We start from the raw sequence: 8,770 nt of genomic DNA on the forward strand, positions 1-8,770 counted from the left end.
CTTTCTACCCCACCTTCCCTCCACCCTCCCGGTATCGCCACTCTCGCCACTGGTCCTGAAGGGATCATCTGTCCTGGATTCCCCGTGTTTCCAGTTCCTATCTGTGCCAGTGTACATCCTCTGGTCTTAAAGGCTTGAAGGTAAACAAGAGGCAACAAAGCCCACATGGAAGAAGCACACCCAGACTGTGTAGTCTTTCCAGGAGCAGATTGCCAGACCTTTCCACTCCTGACTCACTGGTGGGTTTGGGTCTGCTGACCTTTGGGGATACCATTTCAATGCTTAATCCATTGTACCACCAAAGCTCCTTCTCCACCAAATAAAGTGGTACAGATGTCATAACCAACTCTCTGATCTGAGCCTCTGAGCTCCACATTTGCTCAAAACACTTAACCCCCCCACCCATAGATCTTTTAGGCTGCATTTTAAGCTTCATGGAGACACTATACTTTATCATTACCTTCCCTATCCCTCCTTACCACTGTAGAAAACTGCAGAAAGTGTAAACATTTGATATCACCTGTGGCAGCTATATAATCTGTCGACTTGAGAAGAGGTGGAGTCTAGCCTGTCAATCAGGTCGCACCTTGATGACCTCATTTGGGGGGCACGAAGGAGATAAATAGCTCACTGGTGGCCAGACCCACATACACTCTGTGTTGTCTTCCTGATGACAAGACACATGGAGCTACGCTGATGCAGCCAGAGCCCTGGAGCTGGAGGAGCCACATGGAGACTCGTGCCCGTGCTGAGATGCTTCCACTTCCACTTCCACTGGGCTTTCTCCTCCCCTAAACAGTTCCCGTCTCAGAAATCCACAGGGGGTTGCTCTGAGTTGTTATTGACTCAATGGCAATGAGTGGTTTTTGGTACCACAGCACATTCTAAGTGCATACAGTAATGTTCATTCTGTCCATAGGGATAAAAAAATTAGATGGAACTGTGCTTGCAAGATTTATTAATTACATAAAGCTCATTATACTTTTGATGAAATACTACATTTTTATTCTCTTGCATTTGTTACAAACATATGACGTAAAGAAAAAAAGTGTCAAACATCTAGAGAATGACCTGCTGTCATTTGTTTCAGCTTGTGTTATGTCCCAAATTCCCACGAGATATTAAGGAGTGAATTATGCAATTCCTGAAAATGTTCAAGGAGCTAAACAGCTTGTCAGAACAATTGGTGTAAGTTCAGCAGAAGCAGTAAAGGGTTTTTCAAAGTGAACATACTCTATGTAGAGAAGAGAAGTCGTCCGCTTCTAGTATATCAAACACAATGACTATTGTCTACTTGGCCTACCTCTAAAGGAATGTAGCCTACTCCTACAGTGAAAGATGGTTAAAGATAAATCACACAGCCGATAATGCTTGGAAAAAGTGAAGAATATTCCAAGTGAGGATGCCTATTAAGAAACACTATGGAGTTCTTGCTTTGGCAGCACATATACTAACATTGGAACAATACAGAAGATTAGTATGGCCCCTGTGCAATGATGATACGCAAATTTGTGAAGTGTTCTGCATTTTAAACAAACTGATCTCTAGGGGAAAAAATGGAAAAACAATATGGAAATATCTTAAATAACAGTTTTATCATTTTTTTGGTCAGGTATTTAATTTTTTCATTAATATTTTAAAACTTTCTGATACTCTAGCTTTGTGTTTCTCCTTTATTATTCTTATTTAAGTATTAATTGTATGAAAGATTAAACTCCCTTTTGGTATATCATTTTTTGTACTTAAAAAAGTCATTAGGGCAGAAAACCTGTTAAATTATTTGAATCCCAGCACTGGTGGTATACATCTGTATTCTGGGCCCAAGAAATATCTAATCATTCCATTTATTAACTATACAGAGACCTGGTGATACGATCAGGTTTTCAAAGTCATGTGCGTCTGCCAGGCCTTGCTGTATTTTCCTCAGTGTAGTAAACTACTCCCAGGTGCGTCTGGGAGTTCACTGCGGCCCGTGGCTCCTCGGTTCACAATTCGGGGAGCCCAGCATTAGGGTTTCCTTTCACCTTGGCTTCTGACTTGGACCAGCTCTTGTTTCATCCAAGTTCCTATTCCCGGCATCTCCAGAGTTGACCCAGCAGTCACTCCTGTGGCATTCTGCGCTTCCTGTTTTGATTTGTAAGTGGATGGTTTCGGTTTGCTCCCCCAGTATACTTTCAAGTGGGGAACAGAAGGATTTCTCTTAAGTTGTCTCCCCAAAATATGTACCAAACTTAACTGCTTAAGAGTGACTGTACAATAGGTGATCAGCGAGAGTAGGTCAGAGGTTATTCTCCTTAACATCGGCCATCTGTAGGTGGCTAGACTATTAGTCTGACTCACCCTAAATAAGACCCACTCCCTTCTGATAAGGATAATGGTGGTCTATTCACTTGCAAGAGAGGGCAAACCTGCCCAAGGGTGACCAAGGTTAGTTAGCCATTATCAGCTGTCTAGATCAAGCAGACACCACTGTCTATTCCACAACCAATGTGGGCACACCCCTGGGTGATTCCTCTCCTATTGCTTGTATTGCCTATGTTAATATCCCTCCTGGTGACTCAGGTTATTGTCCACCATCAGGGAACTTGCATGCCTCCCAGAATAGTAATTGTCTGTTTTATTATGTGAGACGTTAGAGTGATCAAACTTGTTCTAGAATGAATTGTATTGCCCCTTTCTGTGATGTATGACTCTATGATGCGTGGTTAGCAATAAATAATGAGGCTCCCTGGTTCTCGGGAGGGTGGCTGGCCAGAGGGTGGCTGGAGAAGGTGACTAAGGAGGACGAAGCAGCGGCTTCTTCTCTGACGGCTAAGCCCCCTCCACGAGGACCACCAAGCTGGGCTGAGGTGAGCAATGTTGCTATGTATCATGCCTGACTGTATTATTGTATTATCTCTCATGCTCTCGATGACTTTAATATAATACTTATATATCTCAACCGTACAATTGTGCATTACTGAACCCAGAAGTAGTATTAATGAATCCGATTAGTAGTAGCAATAGTAGTATTAGGGTGGGGGCCGGCTCCTCACCCTTCCCTCAGCACCAATTTTATTTAATACTACACTTTCATATCGAGGCCCTTTGCTTAAACGATGGAACTAAGATATTGGAATGATCAGAACATGCGTCCTCACCTTCCAAGGTCTGTTGCTGGCATTACTGATCAGTGACTCTAAGACTCTAGTCTCCACACAAGACAGGTGATCAAATGTCTTACGCCGCCCGATAATACCTAGTAGGATATTTGGTTCTCTCTCACTGAGTGGTGCCAACAACTTGCATAGTAAATAATACATCTCCTTGTCTATAATTCATGTCACGCGAGGTGAGCTTTACGAGGTGAGCTCTATCTTGTGGGAAAGTGCCCCCACCCCTTTCACTTCAGTTCTTTTGTTGTCAGTCTGATGTAAAGGACATTTCTGTAATACTAAGTTACAGGCTAAAAGGAATGAGAAAAATTTAGTACATAAATCAGGGGTGGGGAAACTTTTTGTCTGCCAAGTACCATTTGGATATTTATAACATTATTCAAGGACCACACTGGTCAAACATTTTCTTAACTTACCTGACATTCCCCACCCGTGAACTAAGTAAGCTTTCAACACTAGATTATTTAGAAAAATTTGAAAAGAAGATACATATGGTTAGGAAGAAATTCTGTGCATTATTTTAAAAAATGTGAGAAAGGAAAAATACTCTTATTCTGGAACAAATTATTTTATGATTTATTTATTTTAATTTTTTCAACAGTTTTATTGGCAAGTAATTTGCATTTCATATAATTCAATGGCTCAATCATTCAATCATAGCAAAGAAAATTGTATAATCACCCCCACATGAAATTATTTTAGAACATTCCCCTCCCATGGTTAAATCTCCTCCAAGATGAGTTATGCAATCACAATCCATTCTAGTGCTCCCCCCACCCCCCTCCGTCTTCACCATGTACTGCTGAGATTCCCTCATCCTCGCCATTATCCATCCCACCCCCTGTAGTACCTATAACCCCTTGTATCAGTTATCCACACCTGTGCTTCACAGCTGGGAGACCCAAAAGAAAACAATAACAAACAAAATCACGCTAAGGTGGTAAGGGTAAAAACATAATTATATATAAACAAAGTTACAAGTGATGCGTAAGAAAGGACAGACTCCCAACACCATTCAAAAGGCCAGGGAGGAACTTTCTGTCATGGAACCAGTAAGAGATACTGTCCGTCTATAGGGTAGCCAGCTGGCCAAGTATGGAGTTCGATCCAGCATAATGGTCTCAGCCTGATAGTAAGGCTGCTTGAGACGCTTGCCTGTGGCTACAGCTATCTGCCAGTGGCTCCATCTGACCAAATACTCTGCAGATGGGTTTTGGGCTCCCACCATCCCCCATCGCCCTCCACAAATTGGGGGTTCATCATTTTTGCTCTGATGCTTTTCTCCTTACCATATCCAAATTTTGTAATTGTATCTCTGCTGCTTCCATGTGTATTTACTTGACTTCTTACGTAGATGGTTGCTGTTTGAATACAAGCCGTCAGACCCCAGACACTATTCCGATTGATAGCCGGGCACTACCTGTTTTTTTTCGCCATATTTTATTATTTAAAAAGGATGTAATGTGCTATTTACTTGAACATTAGATACTAGACAAGAGTGATTACCACAGAGGGCTTACATTTACATGAAGTAAAAAGTCCCTGAGGTGCCCTGGGTGCAGTGGTTAAAACACTGACTACTAACCAAAGGCCGGTGGAGAAGACTATTGAAATACCATGGATGGCCAGAAGAACAAACAAATCTATCTCGGGAGATAGATTTGTACACCAGAACGTTCCTTAGGAGTGAGGATGACGTGGTTTGATCGCATGTATCTTGAAGATGTTGGTGGGAGAGACCAGTCCCTGGAAAAGGACATCAGAGTTGGTAAAGTGGAGGGGCAGTGCATAAGCAGAAGCCCCTCAAGGAGATGGATGGACACCATGGCTACGCCCACGGACTCAAGCATGAGAATGGTTGTGAAGACGGCGCAGGAGCAGGCAGTGCTTTGTTCTATTGCACACAGGGTTGTTAGGAGTTGGAGCCAATTCAATGGCATCTAAGCACAGCCTTCGCACTTGGGAAAAGAGAGAAACAGGAGGACCGCTTTGTTTCCCCTTCCTGACTCACACTTTCCTAGAACCATCTTTAGGTTAAGATCTTGTTCCTGTAAATATTTAGTCTGTGACCTGGAGTGATGAACCGAATTAATAATCACTCCAAGCAGAACAAAGAAACCAAAAAGCAGACTTCTTAGGAGGCTAGCCAATGGACCATCCTTCCAGTATCTAAGGCTGTTTAATGAGTGCTGGAATGATCTTTTTCTTTAAAATTTTTGTAGCAGTTGTATTGGCCTGTAATACACTTGCAATTCAACAGTTCAATCATATTAAAGAGAGTTGTGCCATCATCACCATAATCAATTTTAGAACATATTCTTCCTTGTTCCCTCAGCTCTAAGTTTTGGGGATTATCCATTTTTTCTAAGTGATATTTATCCTAGTTTCTTTCAAAAATATTAATCATATATTACATGCAGGTGGGCTGTAATTCTTAGGATATATGACAGGCTACACTAAAACTATAAAACCAAGTAAATATAGAAAATATAGCACATCAAAAAATTCTGCGACTCATTATTTGACATCTGCTTTCCAACTGACTACTCCTTATTAATCTTACGTAAGAACCACAAAAGCTGGACGGTTCCACCTGACTCCCAGCAGGATTCAAGTAGTAGGGTTTTTTTTCAAGTTGTAGTTTTAACATTTTTTTTCAAGTAGTAGTTTTAACATTTTTTCTTTTTCTTCTTCTTATTATTTTTGTTTGTTTTTTTAAATCATTTTATTAGGGGCTCATACAACTCTTATCACAATCCATACACACATCAATTGTGTAAAGCACATTTGTACATTCATTGCCCTCATCATTCTCAAAACATTTGCTCTCCACCTAAGCCCCTGGCATCAGGTCCTCATTTTTTCCCCCTCCCTCCTCACTCCCCCCTCCCTCATGAGCCCTTGATACTTTATAAATTATTGTTTTGTCATATCTTGGGGCTCTTACAGGTCTTATAAGAATCCACACATCAACTGTATCAAGCACTTTTGTACGTATTTTGCCATCATCACTTCCCAAACATTCTCTTTCTACTTGAGCCCTTGGGATCAGCTCTTCTTTTTATCCCCTCCCTTCCCATAGTTTTAACATTTCCAACTCTCATCTGTGCCCTGAGAAACAGTCAAAACATACAGTGAAACAAGCACAACAAAATCGACTCTACTTAAGCATGGCTTATTTAAATAAAAATGGCTGCAGCTTTGCTCACAATGAACAATATCAGAATCAGGACATTGTTCTAGGAATCATCTTTCTAACTTTCTCCCATTCTCATGAGCCAGGAGTTTTATTCAGCATCCTCAAAAAGGAAGACTTAGGGTGGTGGTGGAGGGAAATACCTTGCCTGGAGTATTAATTTTCTATTGCTGCCATTATAAATGACTGTAGATTTAGTGGATTAAATAATCTATATTATGGTTCTGTAGCTCAAAAGTCTGACATGAGTCTCAAAGTGTTAACCCAAACCAAAATGTCAGCAAAACAATGGCTTTCCTTTCTGGAAGCTCCATCTGTTTCCTTGCTCATTCAGGTTGTTGGCATGTAGATGCATTTGCCTGGGATACAGATGTGAGGTGGCCAGTAGAGCCGGGAGCCTTCTAGGGCGGTTCCAGGGATTATTGTTAAGAGCAATGGTAGCTTCTCCAGTCCCTGTTATTAACCACCAGGCCTGTCCCCATCTAATCATAGAAAAAGCATCAATGAAGGGGACACTGCCATGGTGGCTCTCTGCTGACATTCAGAGAAGATAGTGGGGGCATGCTGCAGGACTGAGTTTACCAGTCACGGTGGGGTAATGGATTCCAGAGCAGGAGAGGGTAGGCAGTGGAGGTTAACTGACAAAGACAAGTTTAGGTGTGGTTACCAGAATGAGTCACAGAGATGCAATGGTAATAGGAGTGTTTTGTTAAGAAAGAATGGGCAGCCTACTAAGGTTTTGCTTGACCTAATAAAAAGGAATTGTATAGGTCTGCTGGGTAGAAATGACAGCATCAATAGGATTCATGGCTTCTTAATGGTTCAAAAAACCTAAACCAGTTCCCAGATCTAAAGCTTCTCAGTGAAGGTGGATGGATGCCTGTGAGGAAAACCCCTGTAATGCGGCTTTAGATGCATGCAGGGAGAGTCCCTTGATGCCTTTCATAGAGCGATCTGGAGAAACTCACTCGTGAGACTGTACACTGGGGACTGTTCCACATTAGTTTGGATTTTTATACTGATTTCCAAAGACCCAAATGTTATCATGGTCTAGCTGTCCAAGTAGGGGCTTCTAGATGTTAGTAAATAAAACATTGGTTGATGTCCATCTAATAATAGATGCAATGTTCCTGCAGACCCATCCTGTGATCATTATTCTAGTCCCAAAATAGATATGGGAATATGTATACACATATATTTATTAATTAGGATATATGTGGGAATATGTAGGGTTTCAAACATTTTGTGGAAAAATCCCATTAGCTTTTAATTACATTTTTCCATGAACTTTTCAAAGTCCCCTCATACATACATACATATCTATATACTTAGTAAATGACATAATACCCATTTTGGTTCCCTGACTGGTATGAGGGATATCTCAAAAGGAAGGGCCATCCATCTATATACCAAGAAAATAAATTTTAAACTATATTTCTGGGGAACTTTAGAAATAACCATACCATAAAAACCTGAAAAGGTGCAGGGGTAGCGATTTCTACTCTCGCTGTGTAAAACCTTTCTGTTTGACCAGAACAATACAGTTTGATAGACCCTGGGAAATGACAATAGATTATTGCAAACCTAACCAGATGGTGATGCCAGCTACAGTTTTAGATATGGTATATAGATATAGTAAATTTACTGGAACAAAACATAGTCCCTGGCACCTGACATGTAACTATTGACCTGGAAAATGCGTTCTTCTCCATCCCAATCAATATAAAAAATAAGAAACAGTTTGTACATACACAGTAGAGACAAAAATACATCTCTTTCTGTATTCAAGGGTGAGCTGTCATCTCACATACTTGGACATGTTATTAGGAGAGACCAATTCTTGGAAAAGGACATCGTGGCAGAGTAGAGGGTCAGTGATAAAGAGGAAGACAGTAGATGACGTAATGACACTGTGGCTGCAACCATGGGCTTAGAAAAAACTGAAACTAAACGCACTGCCATCAAGTAACTTCTGACTCATGGAGACCCTATCGGACAAGGTTGAACTGCCCCTGTGGGTTTCCAAGACCAACTCTTCATGGGTAGAAGCTTCATCTTTCTCTCCAGGAGCTGGCTGGTGGTTTCTACAAGCTGACCTTTTCGCTAGTAGCCCAACTCATCACCACTACTCCCCCAGGGCACAGCAATAATTGTGAGGATGGGGCAGGACCATTTTGTTCTGTTGTGCATAGGATTCCGGTGAGTCAGAGTCACCCGAACAACAGCAACAAACAGAATACCACATTGGTCTACTACGTTGATGAGATTATGTTAATTGGACTGGGTGAGCAGAAAATAGAAAATATGCAAGCCAGAGGATAGGAAGACTTTGCCTCTCTAGTGGAGATTCAAAGGACCCAGTGTTTTGGAGGTATATTAAGAAATTCTTTCTCAACAGACAAATTGAATACTGTGGCAG

General features: G+C 41.3%; 1 pseudogene; it reads left to right on the forward strand.

The window, feature by feature from the left end:
* The first annotated feature begins 1,430 nt into the window (after nucleotides 1-1,430).
* Nucleotides 1,431-1,531, forward strand: LOC115871551 (annotated as a pseudogene).
* Nucleotides 1,532-8,770: the final 7,239 nt, after the last annotated feature.

The sequence above is a fragment of the Echinops telfairi genome, unplaced genomic scaffold (genome assembly GCF_000313985.2).
Source record: "Echinops telfairi isolate 266 unplaced genomic scaffold, ASM31398v2 ScPeMD7_5868;HRSCAF=6743_1, whole genome shotgun sequence".
Taxonomy (NCBI): Eukaryota; Metazoa; Chordata; class Mammalia; order Afrosoricida; family Tenrecidae; genus Echinops; species Echinops telfairi.